Genomic DNA, 21,401 nt, shown 5'->3' on the forward strand with positions numbered 1-21,401 from the left:
TTGTGAAAGACCTCGGAATTTAGAGCTAGAAATAACACCCAGGTCCACTTTATACTTATAAATGCAAGGAAACAGGCCCAGAGAGCACAAGGAATTTGTCTCAGGTTGCCTAATTAGTAGATAACAGGATTTAGCCATTGCTTGTTCTGCTACACCTCTCTGAACATTGTAAGAGAAAAGATGGCTCCAGAGACCAGATGTGGAAGGCATACTTTAGAGAGAAAGGAAATCAAGATGGAAAGCTCAACTCTGACACTACAAGTTCCACAATCTCTTTGATTCTGGGAAAAATTGCTTCTTCTTCTTCTTTTTTTTTTTTCCTGAGCTTCAGTTTCCTTATTTGTAAAAATGAGGCATTTGGGCTAAAGGATCTCTGACAGATCTTTGTTGTAAGAGAATTTTAGTATTGCTACCAATTCATTAAGAGAATCATATCATAGAGTTGGGGCCTGCAGCAATTATCTGAGACATCAAACTTTAATTTAGGTTAGTAATAGATTTTTGGCTTAGCTTTACTGTTGTTCAGTTATTTTTCAGTCATACCTGACTCTGCATGACTCTTTTTGGGATTTTCTTGGTAAAGAAACTGGGAAAGTGAGGTAAATAGGGTGAAGTGACTTCCTTGGGGGTCACTAGTGTCTGAGGCTGTATTTGAACTCAAGTCCCCTTGACTCAAAACCTCTCTATCCACTGTGTCCCCTCACTGCCCTCAGCTTTATTACTCTCTAATTGTTTAACTTGAGATATCAATTAGTTTTGCTGCTGCTATTGCTATCATTGCTACTGTTACTGTTGCTACTGCTGTTTTGCTGCTTCTGCTGCTGATACTGTGTCCACTACTGCTGTTATATTATTATTATTGCTCCTGCTATTACTACCACTGCTACTACTACTACTGCTACTGCTATTGCTGCTACTGTTGCTACTGCTTCTGCTGCTACTTCTGCTACTGCTACTGTGTCTGCTATTACTGCTAAAAGTATTACTACTGCTGCTGCTATTACTATTATTTCTCTTGCTGTTACTATTGCTACTACTACTACTACTACTGCTACTGTGTCTACTACTGTTGCTACTGCTACTACTATTACTACTGCAGCTGCTGGTGGTGCTACTGCTACTGCTGCTGCTGCTGCTACTGCTGCTACTATTATTTCTATTGCTATTAATATTGCTACTGCACTGTATCTACATGACTGACACAAATATTACAACTATTGCTGCTACTATTACTATTGTTACTGCTGCTGCTATTGCTATTGCTGTTGCTGCTGCTGCTGCTACTACTATTACTGATATGGATACTATGTCTACTACTACTGTTACTATTGATGCTCTGCTACAATTACTGCTGATGTTGCTGCTACTACTGCTACTCTGTTGCTGCTGCTGTTGCTACTGCTATAGAAATTTTCTGAAGAGAATCATGTGACTGTATGAGGAACTTTCAACCTAACATTGGTTTAAAAAACATCTTTACAGAAGATGTAAGCTTACAACAAGGATAAATATGAGAGCATTGCACAGTTCTATATAATTAGTGTCAGCATGTTACAATGCCAGATGAGCTGAGGCTAAAAAGAGAAGTTAAGAGCAGAAAGGGGTGATTTTTTTAGGCTTTATTGAGAGAAAGAAAAATTCATTCAAAAGGGTTAGGACCCCTCCTTGAAATGAATAGAATAATAATAATTGACAACAGAGTGAATTCAATTTATTTTGCTTCTATTTTGCTGCTCAAATAAAAAAAATCATAAATAATTAGGAGGGAGTTCATAACCAAGTTAATCAAGAAGACACTAAGAAATCAGGTTGGTATAGTCAATGAATTCAAGTCACAGGACCCAGAAGAAAGGCACCACTAAATTCTAAAAGAAATGGAGACTGGGATTGCCAAGCCACTGGCACTGACATATGATTTATTGTGAAGAATTAGAAAGGTCCTGCAAAACTGAAAAAGGGTAAATCTTGTCACCAATTTCAAACAAGATCAGAGAACAGAGCTTGCAAACTTTTTGTAAGGGAGCTTAATTTCAATTTCTAGGAAAATTATATTAATTACACATTAATAAGTGAAATAAATTAAACATTTGGTTAAACAAATATCAATAAACTAAACAGCTGTAGTAATTAACAATTTGTCATTGAAATAATTAGTGAACAACCAGAAAAATAATTAATGATTATAAAATGTCAACATGACTTGATTAACCACAGATCATACATATCAATATTATTTCCTTTTTTCAGCGTAATTAAATATGAAGTAAATCAGGGGAATGTTACAGATATAGTGTGGCTAGTTATTAAAATACTTTGATGCAATATTCTCTACCTGAAGAAAACATGTAGACTAGGCAATAATAGAATTAGATGGATTTAGAACTAGACAAATGGCTGTCCTCAAAGTATAGTTATTGGTTCTATATCAACTTGGCAGGAAGTTTTGGGTGGAGCGCTCTGAGGATTTGCATTTGGCTCTTTTGCTGTTTCACATTTTTATTAAGGACTTGAATAAAAACATAACTTGCATGCTCATCAATTCTATGAATGGCTCAGATTGGGAAGGGCTTAGCCAACACACTGGATGGCAGAATCAGAGTACTAAAAACAGACTGGGGCATTGGGATGAATCTAATAAGATGAGAACCACTAGAGATTAGGTTACTCTTAGTAGTCATACTAAAAATGACTCTATCAATGTAATAGTAAGTGTGGCTAAAGAGATTCCAGCATGATCAGTGGACCATTTCTTTTTTTAGCAAAATGAATACTACAAGTCAAAACAGTAGTCAGTGTTTGCAGTGCCTTTGGCTAACTAACTCCCTATTCATGTGTGTATAAATCACATGTCTTATCTGCCATCATTTTTACTTAATACCACCTAGCCTATCTCTGATGACTGCCAGATTGGCCTCTTACTGGCTGTTGTTTTCCAATAACCAGTTTTTATGTGACACCATTTTGTAGTATATACTTTATTCCATTACTTCTCTGTCCAGTTTATGTACTCTATAGATATAGTAGAGAATTCCTCAATTTACATATTCATTCTTCTGTGTTCATCCTCTTCCATATTTCATTTTTTGCAATTTATTTATTAAAATTACATTTCATTGATATCTTTTATATCACAATAAGTTCACATCCTCCCTAGATTGATCTCTCCTTATAAGAAAAAATAATGGCCACATCTAGTAATATACATATATAATATTACATATAATCAAACAATTATATAAGTATATAACATTACTATTAACTAATGCATGAATTATTAATATATGTATATGTATAATATTCAATTCTTGGTTCTCTCAAATCTCTGCTGTGAGAGGAAAGTTTAAATTTCATTATCTGTCTCTTCAACTTTTTTTTTCATTTAGTGATCTTTTAATTTACTTTTGTAAGTAATGTGGATATTGTTGCTTGATTCTGCACATAGTCATATACCTCTCAGCTTATCCATTTAGAGAGAGGTCATCTTTCATGTTCTTAAATAAGAGAATTTGCAGATATGGCAGATAAAAGATCCATCTACTATTAGATGACTGCTCTCTTTCCCTTCTCTTCTCACAAGTCCCCAAAGTCCTGTAACAGCCAGTACATTTAAATCTGGACCTTCTTTTGTAAGAGCTGATATTGCGTTTAGTTTTCTCTTTCCTCAGACTGGGAAGAATCATAGATCTCAGGCAATTTTATGGCTACCCAGCTCCTCACCAGAAGTTTTTATATATAACTTTCTGTTTTGGGTTTTTTTTTTTCAGAATGATCCTTTATACTTTAAAGTTTTCCCTCTAATTGTGTTTCTGACCCTCCTGGATTTTATTTCCAGAATTCAATCATCTTCTTATCCTAGAACGTCATTCTGCCATGATGTTTCCCTTCTTCCAGTGGAGAGTTCCTTCTGAGATCTCCATTTTGGGGTTAGGTCTAGGCAATTATGCTTCCTTTCCCTCCCTCCTGTTATAGTGTGACTTTTCTTAGTTGCCTTTATTACCCTCACACTTCCATTCGCTCTTTGAAGGTAAGGAATATCTTTTTACTTGTATTTGTATCCCTAGTTTTCAACACTATTCTTGAGAGGATAATCAAATGCTTGTTGCCTACCTGTTGCCTTTAGGTTAAAAGAATATGGCCATATCCATTCTATTTTTGAGAAAAAGATAAAGATTTCTGTTGGAGACCCCAGAGTCTGGTCCAATAAGCATCATCTGATGACAGTTGGTGAATGGGGGACACTCCAGCTGTGCCACAGCAGGCAGAGAATATATGCAGTAAAGATTATGTGTCTAACCAAGCAGTGTCTGCCAGAAGAAATTCTGAATAATGTCTAACAGGGACTAGGCATGGAACCAAGGAGCACTAAGCAAAAGAAAGTCTAGGGGTATAGACTTGGGCAGAAATGACACTTCCTGTCAGAACAGGTCTGGTGGGAAGAGTGCAATGGAATAATCAGAAGCCATCAGCAGCCCTACAGCAGCTGAGGTGTGTGTTGCCTTTCTCTTAATGGCCCTGTTCTTATGTCTTCCTTAATAATAAGACCCCAGTTGAGATGTTAATTTCTTAGAAATAAATTACTACTAGGTAACTAGAAATGAGATATATATCATCACCAATTGCTCACCAGGTTCTACTCAAAGGCTTATTGAATCCTTCATTCTTACTTTGAGTTTTAAAAAACTATTCAGAATCTTAGTGAATTTTTTATTTTGGCTTAATTCTTTTAACAGGAATGTCTAGGCTGGCATGGTGAAAAAAAGCACTGGCTCTGAATTCAGATGATACAAGTTCAAATGCTAAATCTGAAGCTTACTAGTCAGACACATTGGACCAAGTCACTGGGCCTCCATTTATGTATCTATAAAATGAAGGGATTGGTTTGAGAAGCCTTTGAAGTTGTTTTGAGGATTATTTTTATGATCTGCATCATCTCTTTGGTGATTGGGTTCCTATCTCTGCCTTTCTGGGACCCTACTCTTCCTCTCCTCCTTCCCTTTCCTTCCCCTACCTTTCCTCTTTTCTTCTCTTCTCTTTCCCTCCCTTCCGTTCCCCCCTCTATTTCCCTTCCTCCTCTCCCTCTCTTTTCCTTCCCTCTTCCTCCCCTTCCCTCATCCCACTTCTCCCAGTCCTCCTCCTCTTCCTTCTCCCTCCTTACCCCTCCTTCCCTCTTTTCCCACTTCCTTTCCCTTTTCCCTTCCCCAATCCCTTCCCTTCCCCTCTCATTCTTTCCCTTCCTGCCATTAACAAAAAAGAAAACATTTCTTATTCACAAGATTTCTTTGGGAGGAAGAATAGGCTCATATCTTATAGTATAAATGTTTACATTTATGACAATATCTAGCAATCCGTTTTTCTCTCTGTCTCTCTATAAAATACATCTATGCTTATGTATATATATATATGTGTATGTATGTGTGTGCTTGCCCAAGTGTACTTGTTTTTGACTTCCCTCATTAGTTGTTATGGACCAGAATTCTTGTACTTGAAACAAGGATACTTACTAGGTACTAAATCAGTGGAATTGATAATACAATGGTTATCTAGTTTAGCATGGTGCTTAATAGTTCTCTAGTTCGTACTTGTACTTAGTACTTAATAGAGTTCTACAAGATTCACCCCTACAATGATGTAATTAGAATAGAGTATATAACAGCCAGCAGGGACTGACATTCATTCCACTTCATCTCACACCACTGTGGTAGCTGGCCTCCTGCACTTCCCCCACTGAGACCAAGGCTGGTCTGAAAGATTCTCCAAAAAGCTGCCTAGCCCCAGGCAAGGAGACAATAAAGAACTTGGACTTTTAACACCTGGCTATTTTTGTGGTGATTACTATTGAAATGAAGGCTACTCCAAGACTTCCAAAAAAACCACAAAAACAAGAACACTACATTTTGTCCCCCAACAGGAACTGACATGATCCTGAGTTCAGTGGAAAAGTCTCTGTGACCCAGAAATTAGGGTGAGTACAAAAATAGACAAGAAGGAAACTTTTTTTTTTATTATAGCTTTTTATTTACAAGATATATGCATGGGTAATTTTTCAGCATTGCCAACTGCAAAATCTTCAGTTCCAACTTTTCCCCTCCTTCCTCTCTCCCCCTCCCCCAGATAGCAGGTAGATCAATACATGTTAAATATGTTAAAGTATATATTAAATACAATATATGTATACATATCCATATAGTTATTTTACTGCACAAGAAGAATCAGACTTTGAAATAATGTACACTTAACCTGTGAAGGAAATAAAAAATGCAGGCGTACAAAAACAAAGGAATTGGAAATTCTATGTAGTGGTTCACACTCATTTCTCATAGTTCTTTCGCTGGGTATAGCTGGTTCTATTCATTATTGAACAAATGGAACTGATTTGGTTCATCTCATTGTTAAAAAGAGCCATGTCCATCAGAATTGATCATCATATAGGATTGTTGTTGAAGTATATAATGATCTCCTGGTCCTGCTCATTTCACTCAGCATCAGTTCATGTCTCTCCAGGCCTCTTTGAAACATCCTGCTGGTCATTTCTTACAGAACAATAATATTTCATAACATTCATATATCACAATTTATTCAGTCATTCTCTAACTGATGGGCATCCACTCAGTTTCCAGTTTCTGGCCACTACAAAGAGGGCTTCCACAAACATTTTTGCACATACAGGTCCCCTTTCCTTTAAAATCTCTTTGGGATATAAGCCCAGTAGTAACACTGCTGGATTAAAGGGTATTCACAGTTTGATAACTTTTTGAGCATAGTTCCAAATTGCTCTCCAGAATGGTTGGATATATTCACATTAGTATTCACTAACAAATGTATCAGTGACCCAGTTTTCCCACATCCCCTCCAACATTCAGCATTATCTTTTCCTGTCATCCTAGCCAATCTAACAGGTGTGTAGTGGTATCTCAGAGTTGTCTTAATTTGCATTTCTGTGATTAATAATGACTTGGAGCATCTTTCCATGTGGCTAGAAATAGTTCCAATTTCTTCATCTGAAAATTGTCTGTTCATATCCTTTGACCATTTATCAATTGGAGAATTGCTTGATTTCTTATAAATTACACTCAATTCTCTATGTATTTTGGAAATAGTTCTTTATCAGAACCTTTGACTGTAAAAGTGTTTTCCCAGTTTGTTTCCCTTCTAATCCTGTCTGTGTTAGTTTTGTTTGTACAAAAGCTTTTCAATTTAATATAATCAAATTTTTCTATTTTGTGATCAATAATGATCTCTAGTTCTTCTTTGGGCACAAATTCAGAAGGAAACTTTTTTAAGGGCTAAAGTAATGTTTCAGCTGAAATGGGATAAATGTTTAGAAAACAGCCTTCTTTTCTATCTCAAGGAAAATGTGTCAAAAGCTTAGTTAAACTGATAAAAAAAACCCAAGGTTTGATTGTAACTTGAGAGCAGATCATTGGACTTTTAGAAACATTACAGTACTCATCTCTTTGGTTCTCTAAGGAAAAAGAATTAGATTCAGAGGAGTGGAAATTAGTAGGAGAGCAACTATGTGAATATTGCAATGATAATGGTCCTGATTCAATTCCTAAAGAAACATTCTATACATCTAACTTAATACAATTGACTTTAAGGAATTATATAAGTTATAGAATAAGAAAAAAGAAGAAAGTGCAGGAGGGGGAAGATACTGACAAACTAGGTGAAAAGGATGAAGAATTAGACAAGAAAGGAGTTAAGTACAATTCTGATGAAATTAAGGAGTATGGTGTTTTACAGCAGGAGCCATTAGGTCATTCCCCATCCCCTGATGTACCCTCCCTCAATTAACCCTTTATGGGTGGAGGGAGAAGGAGAAGGGGGAGGAACAGTGACACAATCAGCATCATCTACGAAGCAGCCTAAGACATGATTATAATTAAAGCTAGCTAAAGTTAAAAAAGAACAGGATATATATGATTTGATAAATATATACCCTGTTACTGAAGCGTTTGACTTCAGGTCAATAAAGGAGAAGATACACTCCTTTTGATCTGGAAAAAAATCAGGGATTTGAAAAAAGGGTTGCACTCTTTATGGGGTTACATCATCTTATGTTAAGATGGTATTAGAGAATTTGGCTTATGAAATCTTAACTCCCAGTGATTGGAAATCTATATCAAGGACAGATTTAGAACCTGGACAGAACTTGTTATGGCTTTTGGAGTACAGTGAACTCTGTAGGAAAAAATCCCAATGAAACAGGCAAACTGAAGTTAATATACAAATCACCTTTTACCAACTAGCAGGTAAAAGTCAGTATGCAGACACTTCAGTACAGATTAATTACCCTTGATAGCATATGAGCAAATTGCTGCTGCTGCTGCTGCTGTCAAAGCATAGGGCACCCTCCCAGGAAGACAAGACAGAGGGGAAGACTTCATGAAAATATAGCAAGGTCCCAATCAACCCTTTGCTGATTTTGTGGTCATTGATGAAAATGCAGCTACAGGAATTATGATAAGACAATTTGCTGGAGAAATTATGAATGAGGTTTGTAGAAGAATTATATGGGGACTACACAAAGATGCTCCTTTAGAGGAGATCATAAGATGCTGTGCTAAAGTAGGCACAAATGCCTTTTATACCCAGGCTATGATGCAGAACATGGGAAGACAGGGTCCCTCTTGGCAAGGGACTTCTAGAGAGACTCATTGATTCTTTCAGTGTGGTAAAGTAGGACATCTGAAAGCTCAATGTAGGCATAAAGATAGAGTAAGAGGACAGGATGGGAGAACAAGACCCCAAACCCCATGTCCAAAATGCAACAATGGCTTCCACTAGGCCTCAGAATGTAGATTGACCCAGGGAAATGAGAGGCAGGGCCCAGCTCCAAGACCTCAAACAAAAAATAGGTGGGGCATGATGACAGCCAAGGTTACACTCAGAGAGTCTTTAGAAGTTCAGGGCTCTGATATGATCAATCAGCAGAAAAGCAATGTGATGGGAGAAAGGGATTACAATTGGGGAGAATACAGGCTTTTTAACCTGACAGAAGGGCATTGTCCAGTGTGAGCAGCAACAATGTAATTGCTAAGTAATGTGGAGAGATCTAGAAAGCGATGAATGGCAGGGACTAGATATGTTAACTGCTTGGGAGAAAGGGTTTGCTTGTATCTCTACAGATGGAGAAGAAATCAGATAGGTGCTAATGAGCCATATTCACCTTGTCCATTGGAAAGAGACAGAAACAGAGGAGAAACAAAGGAGAAGACCTAAGAAACATCTGACACTGAAAGAGCATGGCTGATAATGAGACTGTTGAAGAACTTCAAAACCTGCAGGAATTATTGGATTCCCTGAGACATGATAAGGCTGATATAGAACTTCAAAATCTGCAGGAATCATTGGATTCCCTGACACATGAAATAATGGACAATAGTTGGTTTTGGACTATTTCTAGGCCTTATGGACATGTATAATTCCTTTATGTTTGTTACATCACTACTAGCCTGTATTACTATGTTCTTATGTAATAACTCACATGTTGATGGATTTATGTATACCTGTTTCAAGAGAGATCCTTCAGAAACCCACTAATCTGGCTTGATTCCCCATTTTCCTTTGGTGTTTTCATCTCCTTTCTTGAGAAGTCAAGGAAGGCATGATCACCTCCTTTTGAGAGGTTCTCACCTCCCTGACAAATCAGGGAGGGTGTGACCAACTATGTTCCTTTTTTTTTAAATAAGTTTTTATTGATAGAACGCATGCCAGGGTAATTTTTTTACAGCATTATCCCTTGCATTCACTTCTGTTCCGATTTTTCCCCTCCCTCCCTCCACTCCTTCCCCCAGATGGCAAGCAGTCCTTTACATGTTGAATGGGTTGCAGTATATCCTAGATACAATATATGTGTGCAGAACTGAACAGTTCTCTTGTTGCAAAGGAATAGTTGGATTCAGAAGGTAGAAATAACCTGGGAAGAAAAGCAAAAATGCAAGCAGCTTATATTCATTTCCCAGTGTTCTTTCTCTGGGTGTAGCTGCTTCTGTCCATCTTTGATCAATTAAGGCTCTCTTTATTGAGAGATCCACTTCCATCAGAATACATCCTCAAACAGTATCGTTGTTGAGGTATATAATGATCTCCTGGTTCTGCTCATTTCACTCAGCATCAGTTCATGTAAGTCTCGCCAGTCCTCTCTGTATTCATCCTGCTGATCATTCCTTACAGAACAATAATATTCCATAACGTTCATATACCACAATTTACTCAACCATTCTCCAATTGATGGACATCCTTTCATTTTCCAGCTTTTAGCCACTACAAACAGGGCTGCCACAAACATTTTGGCACATACAGGTCCCTTTCCTTTCTTTAGTATCTCTTTGGGGTATAAGCCCAGTAGAAACACTGCTGGATCAAAGGGTATGCACAGTTTGATAACTTTTTGAGCATAATTCCAAATTGCTCTCCAGAATGGCTGGATGTGTTCACAATTCCACCAACAATGTATCAGTGTCCCTGTTTTCCCACATCCCCTCCAACATTCCCCATTATCTTTCCCTGTCATTCTAGCCAATCTGACAGGTGTGTAGTGGTATCTCAGAGTTGTCTTAATTTGCATTTCTCTGATTAATAATGATTTGGAGCATATTTTCATATGTCTATAAATAGTTTCAATTTCTTATTCTGAGAATTGTCTGTTCATATCCTTTGACCATTTATCAATTGGAGAATGGTTTGATTTCTTATAGATTAGAGTCAATTCTCTATATATTTTGGAAATGAGGCCTTTATCAGAACCTTTGATTGTAAAAATGACCAACTATGTTCTAAAACAAAACAAAACAAAAAAGCGGGAGATGTTATGGGCCAGAACTCTTGTACTTGAAACAAGGATTCTTACAAGGTACTAACTCAGTGGAATTGATAAGACAATGATTATCTAATTTAGCATGGTGATTAATAGTTCTCTAGTTCAATACATGTACTTAGTACTTAATATAGTTCCATAAGTTTCATACCTATGATAATGTAATTAGAATAGAGCATATAAGCTGGGACAGATTCAGAGATTCATTCATGTCATCTCACACCACTGTGGTGAGTGGCCTCCTGCACTTCCCCCACTGAGACCAAGGCTGGTATGAAAGGCTCTCCAGAAAGCTACCCAGTCCAGGCAAGAAGACAATAAAGAATTTGGACTTTTTTCCTGACTATTCTCATGGTGATAACTCAACTGAAATGAAGGCTGCTCCCAAGACCTCCAGAAAATCAACAAGAATACTACAATTAGTGTTGTAGATACATGAAATTCAATCATTCTAGAGTCATTTGGCAAGGTGGGTGAGGGCCTATTTTTTTTTTTTTGGCAGCAAGCAGATACAAGAGTAGTAAGATATCTTCTGGGTCCTTTCATTTCTTAAAGTGTATCAGGTGGGGGAAAAAAGAGGTATTTAGCTCTGAGAATTTGCAAAAATCCAATTATGTGCCCCAATGTTGTGTTCTGTCTAAGACTGAATTTGGTCAGATTGGGAGCAAAATAACTTCTGCAGACTCTGAGGATGTGTTAGATTTCTGATTTCTATTTTTTCTCCAGATTTTTTATTAAACCAACCATGGTTGCTCTTCTGTAAACTTGTTTTTTCCCCTAGGGTCCCACACTATTCTGTTTGTTACTAAAGAATATGTGTGTGTGTGTGTGTGTGTGTGTGTACATACATACACACACATATATGTATACATATTATATATATGTATATATATACATATGTATATATATATAATATATGTATATATGCATGGCACCTCCAAATCATATCTGCTTCTCCAAACCCATCAATGTCTTAATACAAGTACATGTGTAGCTTTTTGCAAAGCAACTAGAAGATTTTAAAATTCTGTTTGTTTATTCCATGGTAAAAATTGACTTCTGCTTTTCATGACCAGTGAATACTCTTTTTCTGTTCCCATTTTGGATGAAAAGATGACTCTACTTTAACTTTCCTCTAATCATTGAGGCGGTTTTGATTTAACCATGTGGTTACTTCCTCAGAGTTCTAACCACTCATTCTTTATTTTGGTAGAGTCCAGTATCTCATTGGAGGTGATCCAAGATAATAATAGACCTGTGCAGAAAAAAAAAAATGGCTGCATTGTGGATTGTGGATTCAAAGCTGAAAGGAAACTTGTGGGTCACATGTAGTCCAGATCTTTCATTCTTCACATGAAGTTCAAAGAGGCAATGTGAAAGAAAGAAAAACTGATAGAGAGAGAGAAGGAAAGAAAGAAAGAAGGAAGGAAGGAAGAAAGGAAGGAAGGAAGGAAGGAAGGAAGGAAGGAAGGAAGGAAGGAAGGAAGGAGGGAAGGAAGGAAGGAAGGAAGAAGAAAGAAGGAAGAAAGAAAGAAAGAAAGAAAGAAAGAAAGAAAGAAAGAAAGAAAGAAAGAAAGAAGAAAGAAAGAAAAAAGAAGGAAAGAGAAGGAGGGAGAAAGAAAGAAATTTAAGAAAGAAGGAAAGAGAGAGAGAGAAGAGAGGGAAGGAGAGAGGAAAGAAGAAATAAAGAAAGAAAGAAATAAAGAAAGAAAGAAAGAAAGAAAGAAAGAAAGAAAGAAAGAAAGAAAAGAAGGAAGGAAGGAAGGAAGGAAGGAAGGAAGGAAGGAAGGAAGGAAGGAAGGAAGGAAGGAAGAAAGAAAGAAAGAAAGAAAGAAAGAAAGAAAGAAAGAAAGAAAGAAAGAAAGGAAGGAAGGAAGGAAGGAAGGAAGGAAGGAAAAAAGAAAGAGAGAGAGAAAGGAAAAAGGGAAGAAAGGAGGAAAAGAGAGAGAGAGAGAAAGAAAGAAAGAAAAGATTAAGGTTACTGGGATGCCTGAGAAGTAGATTTTAGAGTGAGGATGACATGGATGCAGATCTTGCTCTTGGCACCTTCTGTCTAGTGATCCTGGGCAAGTCACCAAACCTCTGTGTCCCCAGTCACCTTTCTATTAGGATAAGTCACAGAATAGGTGCTGGTCTGGATTGATAGAGGGAGTTTCCTCACTGGGAATCCCTACTTCTAAGAATTAACAGCTTTGTAACTCATCAAAAGGAAATGAGAACAAAAGCAAAGAAGAAGCAGAGACAGGGTTCAAAAGTCTCTACAGACAAAAAATAAATACCAATAAGTCGAATTTGAAAACTTCTGTCTTGTTTTACACCTTCTAGCTAGAGAGTAATTAGTTTTAGTTTGGGGCCTGTAAATGTGAGAAAGCTGTGTGTAGCAACGCAATGAAAATGCATACAGGGAGCAGCTAGGTGGCACAGTGGATAGAGCACCAGCCCTGAAGTCAGGAGGGCCTGAGCTCAAATCTGATTTCAGACACTTAACACTTCCTAGCTGTGTGATCCTGCGTGATAGGGCCAAAAGTACAGTTAAGAGTTCTAATGTCCCACTGAGGGCATCTCCATTAAAGTAACAGCAACAGTTCCTTCCTTGGATTTGTATAATACATGCTCTAGAGCTCACTCTACCACATCCCATTTGTACTGGTAGACTGGATCTATTGGGATGGGGGCTTCTTGTCTTCTTGGAGTCTAGGAGCAGACTTGAAGGCCAGGAGCATCTGTCTAATGGTATAATTTATAAACTTCCCTCTTATGTGCATATCTCCCTCCATTATTATTAGTTACTATCAATTAATCTGCCAGGTTTAATTAGCCTTTAGAAAGGGATATTTGCTGTAAATTGGTGTAGTAGGAAAGCTTAGAGCAAAATCTCCTCCCAAACTCACCAATACAGAATCCAGGGGACAATAGGTTTAGTGCTTATAAGTCACGAATGATAAAAGACTAACTCATTGCTCCTAGAAATCACTTTGCTGTAACTTCTACTTTTTTTTCTTGTATTCCTTGAAGAGTCCAGAAGGAGCTATTCTTTGGCAAATCTAGTTTATCCTCATCCCCCAATGCAGACTTTGCATCATCTGCTGCTGTTCTTCCTTTTTTGTCACCTACACTGAGGAAAAAGTTCAAATCTTTGTACCCTCAAAGCAGGAGCCTGAGGCTCTCTCCCCACCCCCTCACTCTCAATTCTCAACGATTTCTTCCTACGATGTAGGTTGAAATTTTCTATTGGTAAGTTACCAAAAGCTCAAAAACCCATGTTCTGAACTAGTTTGCTGTTTTATTTATTTATTTTGTTGTTGTTGTTGTTGTTCAGTTGTATTTTACTCTTCATCACCCCTTTTGTTTTGTTTTGTTTTGGGTTTTTTTTGGCTAAGATGCTGAAGTAGTTTGCTATTTCCTTCTCCAGTCCATTTGACAGATATAGAAACTGAGGCAAACAGGGGTAAGTAACTTGCTCACGGGCCTCACTGGACACAGCTGGTAAATGTCTGAAGCCAGATTTGAATTTGGGAAGATATGTCTTCCTGATTCCAGGCCCAGCACTCTATCTGTTATAGCACCTAGCTGCCCTTGTTATTTTAAAGATGGCCCTTGATATGGGACCAAGTTTCCTTAGTCTGAACACACTTCCTATGGAAAGGGAAATGTCACTCCAGATTATCCAGTGACTTTCATGGACATCCCAATTGGTCAAAGCCTTTTTCAAATTTAGTTTAAACCTTTGATTAATAATTTGAGATACTGAGAAATGTTCTCTTTTGGCTGAGATATCAAAGTGTAATATTATTAGTTTAAATGGAGTGGGAGTAAATTGATTGACTCAATTTCCATCTTTAGATTTGTATTTTCTTAGAAAATAATTTGAAGATCTAACCAATAGGAGAGATATTTGGGGATCGTAGATTCTTATCTTTGCCACTAAAATTCTGTCACATAGTCATCTTTTTGTTTTAAGGTCTACTATACACCCATCTTCACTTTGAGATTTCCCTCCCTCTTCCTGGAACCTCCACTCCGATCATTATTACTTTTGTGTCTGATTTCCTCAGCTTTGCTTTTAGCTAGCTAGCAATAACATTAGCTATAAATAAGTCAATTTTTGATTGAAAACTTCCCAGTGGTTCTCCATTATCTTCTATGACTTCATTTTCATTCTGTTTCAGTTTCCTTTCTAAGCCATAAACATAAAATTGTTATCTTATGAGGCATAATAGGTCACTTTCCTTTACATACTATTGTTTATAAGCTAAAAGAAAGGAGTTCACTTAAGCCTGTGTTATTCTTGGTCCTCAAAGCTTCTGAATCACTGAATTTCAAGGGTAGGAGACATTTCAACAGCCTTTTGGTCTCACTCATACCCGAAGAAGAATACTCTCTACAATATCTCTTAATAAGGTGGGGTGAGGTTAGGAATAAGCATTTATATAGCACCTACTATGTACCAGGTATTGTCTCATTGTTTCATTGTCTCTTTTTGAAGACTTTTAATGAGGTGGAACATATTGCCTCAAGAGGCAAACCTCTGCTTTTAAATAGTTTTAAATGTTCAGGAAGATGAGCCAGAAAACTTCCAAGTAAGGGGACTCTACTTCTAGAGCTATAGATTGTTTTATATATTTATAATTCTAAGTGTGATAGGAACCTACACAGGCCAGGCCAGTTTTGTTATTTAAGTTATTGAAACTGTTATTCCATCTTAATTAGCTCAGGGGATTGAAGTTATGGCCTATATGGTTTCTTGATGCAAAAGCCATGGCCAGAGTCATCACTTAGTTTAGAAGGAAGGCAGAAAATAGGGAAAAAACAACTTTATAAGACAAATTCTCAGACTAAGATTTCATTTTTCAACTTATAAAAATTTCTATTAAATTTATAAGAATATAAGTCATACTCACAATTGATAAATGATCAAAAATAAATCAGAATTACATATAGTCATATGGAAAATACTCTGAGTATTGATTAGAGAAATGCAAATTAAAAGAACTTTGAGATATCATCAAACACCTATTACATTGGCTAAACGATAGATGCTCTTCAATTTGGGAATGGTCAAGCAAGTTGTGGTATATGATTGTCAAGAAATATTACTGTGAAAAATGATGAGCTGGTTGACTTTAGAAAAACATAGAAAGATTCAGGCTTATGAGAGAAAATGCAATCTACCTCCAAAGAAAGAACTGACAAATAGAAATATGTATAGTATAATATTACATATATGTGCATATATGTGTGTATGTTAGAATATGGATATATGTGGTGCGCATATATATGTTTGTGGTTTTTTCTAGGCCAGGGTATTGAAAAGGGGAAAAATAAAAAGTGCATAGCAGAGAACAAAAAATACTTAGAAGGAAGCACAGAAAAACTGGGTAGCTTTGAAAACAATATTACTTATTGTACAGGTTCAAAAAAAGTAAACAGTTTGAAATAGAAATTTATTGTTTTACATTAAATCCTCTTATGTTTTACTGTGTATGTGGAATTTTTTCCCCATTGTATATTTAATTTTAAAATGTATTAAAAAAATAAAGTAACACCCTGTCTTCCTGTGGGCTTAAGGAAGGTAGGACACAAGTTGGTGTGAATGACTGACATGACACCTCAGGTGTCACATAGGATACCACCAAATGCATACACAGCCTTTACACTGTCCTATATATCAACCCTGTGAGTTAGGGGCTACTGGTATTTTAAATTTCCTTTTTGTAAATGAATAATATGAGTTTCTGGTCATATTGCTCATAAGTATTAGATTTGAATGAAGGTCTTCTTCATTCCTAATACACTGTTCAGCTCCATGCTGATTCTCCAGATTCCTTGAAGGCTTTTATTGAGCTTAATATGTTCATTGTAATTCATATAGTCCAAAGCATAGTCCTGGGCACTCAGATAATCCAAAAATACTTATTAATCAATTGAGTCATAGCATTTAGAAAATGTACTTTGAGATCATGTAGATCCACCTCCTCATTTTATAGATGAGGAACTGAAGAGATGTGTGATGATTCCTCTTCCAAGATCCCCTAGAGAAAAAATGGCAGAGAGTAAGATTCAGAAACAACTCTCTTGGCTCAAAATCTGATGCTTTCTCCATTGCATCATGCAGGATGGCACCATACCTAAGACCTATTTTCCGTGGTGATAAGAGTGAGGCAAGAAACCGAAACAAGAAAAACCACACAGTGGGACTGTTTGTACCCCACGCCCCGACCTTGGCTTTGACCAAAATGGTAAGTATAGTGTGACAGAGCCAGGACTCTAGGACAGAAATGAAACAAAAGGCCTCTGAAAGGAGAGAAAGAAAAGCAGAGGAGAGGAGGAATCCTCCAGGCTGCCTTCTAAAGCCTTAGCAGCTTCTGGGCAGTTTCAGTTCCTATGCTTTTTTTGCCCCTAATGAACTGAAACTACCAGTCTGTGTTTTTGGTAATTCCCTCATCGGAGGGTGTCTATTGTTGATTCAGTATAATTTTTGAAATTCAACTCATTCTAATAACCAGTTCCCATTTTAGCCTGATATAACATTAGCTATGAGATTTTGGCAAACTGCATCGCCTAACTGGTCCTAAATTCTCTCTGTCTCTATTCCTCTACCTTTCTCTTTCTTTATTTCCCTTTCTCTTTCCTTCTTTCTTTTTCTCTCTTTTTTCTTTTCTCTTCCTTCCTTCTCTCCTTCCTTTTTTCTTTGCTTATTTCTTTGTTTCCTTCTTTTCTTCCTTTGTTTTTCCTTTCCTTCTTTTTTTCTTCCTTCTTTCCTTCCTTCCTTTCTTCCTTCCTTCCTTTTTTCCTTCCTTCCTTTCTTCCTTCCTGTCATTAACTGGATGTCTATCCTAGGCTGGAAGTGCAGAGGCTACTCACAAGCCTTATCACCTATAATGTCCCTTCCAGGGCCAATGAGATGTCAAAACTTCTGAAGTTTACAAAGTCTGTGTATCCAGTTGTTGTTGATTCTAATTTTTGGATACTGAAAGCTAGAGAGTATGTGCACTCTCAGCTGTACTTATTTCAGCTCTTAGAAATCTTCATGGTACACACACACACACACACACACACACACACACACACATAACAGACACCTCTACCCAGCATGTGGTTCATAATATTTCCAGTGCAATCCAAACCTGATCAAAATATTTTATTTTTAATGTAATTTTTGGTAATTTTATTTTTGTTTTATTATATATAAATATAATAATTATTAAATTAATGTAATTAATGTTAAATATTTCCTAATTACATTAAATTATAAAAAATGAAGTTTCTACCTGATTTTAATGTGCAAAACAAACCACTTCACCCTATTTGCCTCAGTTTTTCTTCTGTAAAATGAGCTGGAGAAGGAAATAGCAATCCCTTTCACTATCTTTGCCAAGAAAACCCCAAATGGGGTCTCACAGAGAACAACTGAACAATGGCAGACATTTTGTTGTTGCTGTTGAGGCAATTGGGATTAAGTGACTTGCCCAGGGTAACACAGCTAGGTAGTGTTAAGTATCTGAGGTCAGATTTGAATTCAGGTCCTTCTGACTTCAGGGCTGGTGTTCTATCCACTGTGCCACCTAGCTGCTTCAACAACAAGCATTTTTTAAAAGAAAGATATCAATATGTGGTTTCTAAGTTAGCATTGTCCAGCATTCTGAGATGAGCCATCAGATTAACATGCAATTGGGAAATACTTAAGAAAATATATAAAATATAATAGAGCATAGATAAGATGAATATGTGGCTTTCTAAGTCATCGTGTTGCCCACAAAGGTCCTGATATATGGTTTAGTGGTCCCTGTTTCTATTTGCATTTAAGACCACTGTTTTACATAGAAACTAGTGTAGTCATGCTGAGTTGGGCCATATCTTGCCTGACCAAGTAAGGAACTGAGCCTTGGCAGATTATCAATTATAAGTAGCCAGAGGCAGAAGACACAGCTGTAGAGAGTAGGGAGGACTCAAGGTAAGGATTATCAGTGGACCAAGGACTGGCCAGAGATTGCTGAGACCCAATAGCATGGAAGTAGCAGGTAGGTGACAATGATGTCTGAGTCTGGGATTTACTTTCTCAGTGGGAGCTTAGCCCATGGAATCTGTCAATTCCCTAAGTAATTACTTTTTTTTCCTACTATCCCTAGCAAGAGCTCAAAGAAGAACACAAAATGGGGAAATAAGATAAAACATTTTCTGCCAGCTACAATTTAAAACCTATTCCTTTTATATGCTTCTTAGACTTTCTATGTTATTTTCACACTGCTGGCCCTAATGTCAGGAAGATATGTCTTCCTGATTTCAAATCTGGCCTTGGACACTTACCAGCCATGTGACACTTGAGCAAGTCACTTAACCCTGTTTACCTCAATTTTTAATCTGTCAAATGAGCTGGAGAAGGAAAATGGCAAAGCATTCCAGTATCTTTGCCAAGAAAAACCCAAATGGAGATGTGAAGAGTAGGACATGATTGAAAACTGTTGAATAAAAACAAATATTGCTACAGACATTATTTAAGCCATAGGTTTTCTTTGAGTTTTGTCCAAGCCTATGAGTGTGAGGCTTGAGAGTGAGAAAGGAGAATTTAACTCTAATAAAAATGAAAGGCATTTTTCTTAACCTTTGGCAGCTAGGCAGCTGGCAGCTAGGACCCAAGAAAGAGAGAATATTTGCTATTTTAAATACTTTTTCAGACTGTATATACATAAATATAAGTGCATGGATCCATTTCTTTGAAACTCTTTGTCTTTTTGGAATCTGTCAAGAAAAGGCAACCAAGCAAAAGAAAAGCCCCCATTTCAAGGAATTTGGTTCTGCTCTTGCTTGAGGATACTGAGGAAAAGGCCTTTGTTGTTATTTTAGCATGAAGGGTATACAGGATACAGAATGCAGAAGGAAATGGAATGGAATAAATATTTATATTAAGCATCTACTATTTGTGAGTCAGGGTTTTCCCCCCAAAAACACAATATTTATTTAACATTTTTAGATATGCTTTTCTTCTTGTGAGCCAGTGGTTTTTTTTTTTAATATTTTAATTACTGTTAAATATTTCCTAATTACATAAATTAAAATTTTTTAAAATTTTGAGTATTATGCAAAGAAAGTGCCATACCTAAAACTATATTATTAAGCAGCAGTAATAAAAACTATCTGGTATTAGCTAAGAAATAGCGTAGTGGATCAGTGGAATAGATTGGATACATAAGACACAAAAGTCAATGACTATAGTAATTTAGTATTTGACAAACTCAAAGATTAGAGCTTCTGGGATAAGAATTCACTGTTTGACAAAAACTGCTGGGAAAACTGGAAATTAGTATGGCAGAAACTAGGCATTGACTAACATCTAACATCCAATACTAAGATAATTGGTTCAATAATGGTTCAAATTGGATTCATGATTTAGACATAAAGGGTGATACTATAAGCAAGTTAGGAGAGTAAGGGAAAGTCTCTCAGATCTGTGAAGAAGGGAAGAATTTATGGCCAAAGAAGAACTAGAGAACATCATAAAATGCAAAATGGATAATTTTGATTACTTTAAATTAAAATTTTTTTGTAGAAACAAAACCAATGTAGCTAAGATTAGGAAGGAAGAAGAAAACTGGGAAATATTTTTTATGGCCAGTGTTTTTAATAAAGGCTTCATTTCTAAAATATTTAGAGAACTGACTAAAATTTATAAAAATTCCCTGATTGTTAAATAGTCAAGCATATGAACAGACAATTTTCAAATAATGAAATTAAAGACTTCTATAGTCATATGAAAAAATGCTCTAAATCACTATTGATTAGAGAAATGCAAATTAAGACAACTCTGAAGTTCTACTTCACACCTCTCAGATTGGCTAAAATGATGAGAAAAGATAATAATAAATGTTGGAGAGGATGTGGAAAACTGGGACACTAATGCATTGTTGGTGGTATTGTGAACTGATTCAACCATTCTGGAGAGCAATGTGGAACTATGCCCCAAAGTCGATAAAACTGTTCATACCCTTTGATCCAGTAGTCTGGGTCTTATATGCCAAAGAGATCATAAAAGTGCAGAAAGAACCCACATGTGCAAAAAATGCAAGATTATGTGGTGATTAACTGTTATGAACTTGACTCTTTTAAAAATGCAGTGATTCAAGGCAATTCCAGTAGATTTGAGATGAAAAATGTCATTCACATCCAGAGAGAGAACTATAAAGACTGTGGAGTGAAGCAGAGTATTTTTCCTTTTTTGTTTGTTTGCTTTCTTTTTCTAATCATTTTTCCCTTTTGGTCTGATGTTTCTTGTTCAATGTGACAAATATGGAAAAATGTTTAAAAGAACTGCACATCTGTAACCTATATCAGATTGCTTGAGGAGGTGGAAAGAAAGGGGAGGGAAGGAGAAAAATTTAGAACAAAAAGCCTTACAAAAATAAATGCTGAAAACTATCTTTACGTATTTGGGGGGAAAAGTACTATTGAAAAAAAATTTTGAATATCAAATTCTCACTCTCCCTCTCTCCCCTCTACCCTCTTTGAGAAAGTAAATTGATCAATTATATGGTCACGTTAAAACATATTTTCATTTTAGCCATGTTGTAAAAGAAAGCACAGACAA

Source organism: Antechinus flavipes, chromosome 5 (genome assembly GCF_016432865.1).
Source record: "Antechinus flavipes isolate AdamAnt ecotype Samford, QLD, Australia chromosome 5, AdamAnt_v2, whole genome shotgun sequence".
NCBI classification, from domain to species: Eukaryota; Metazoa; Chordata; class Mammalia; order Dasyuromorphia; family Dasyuridae; genus Antechinus; species Antechinus flavipes.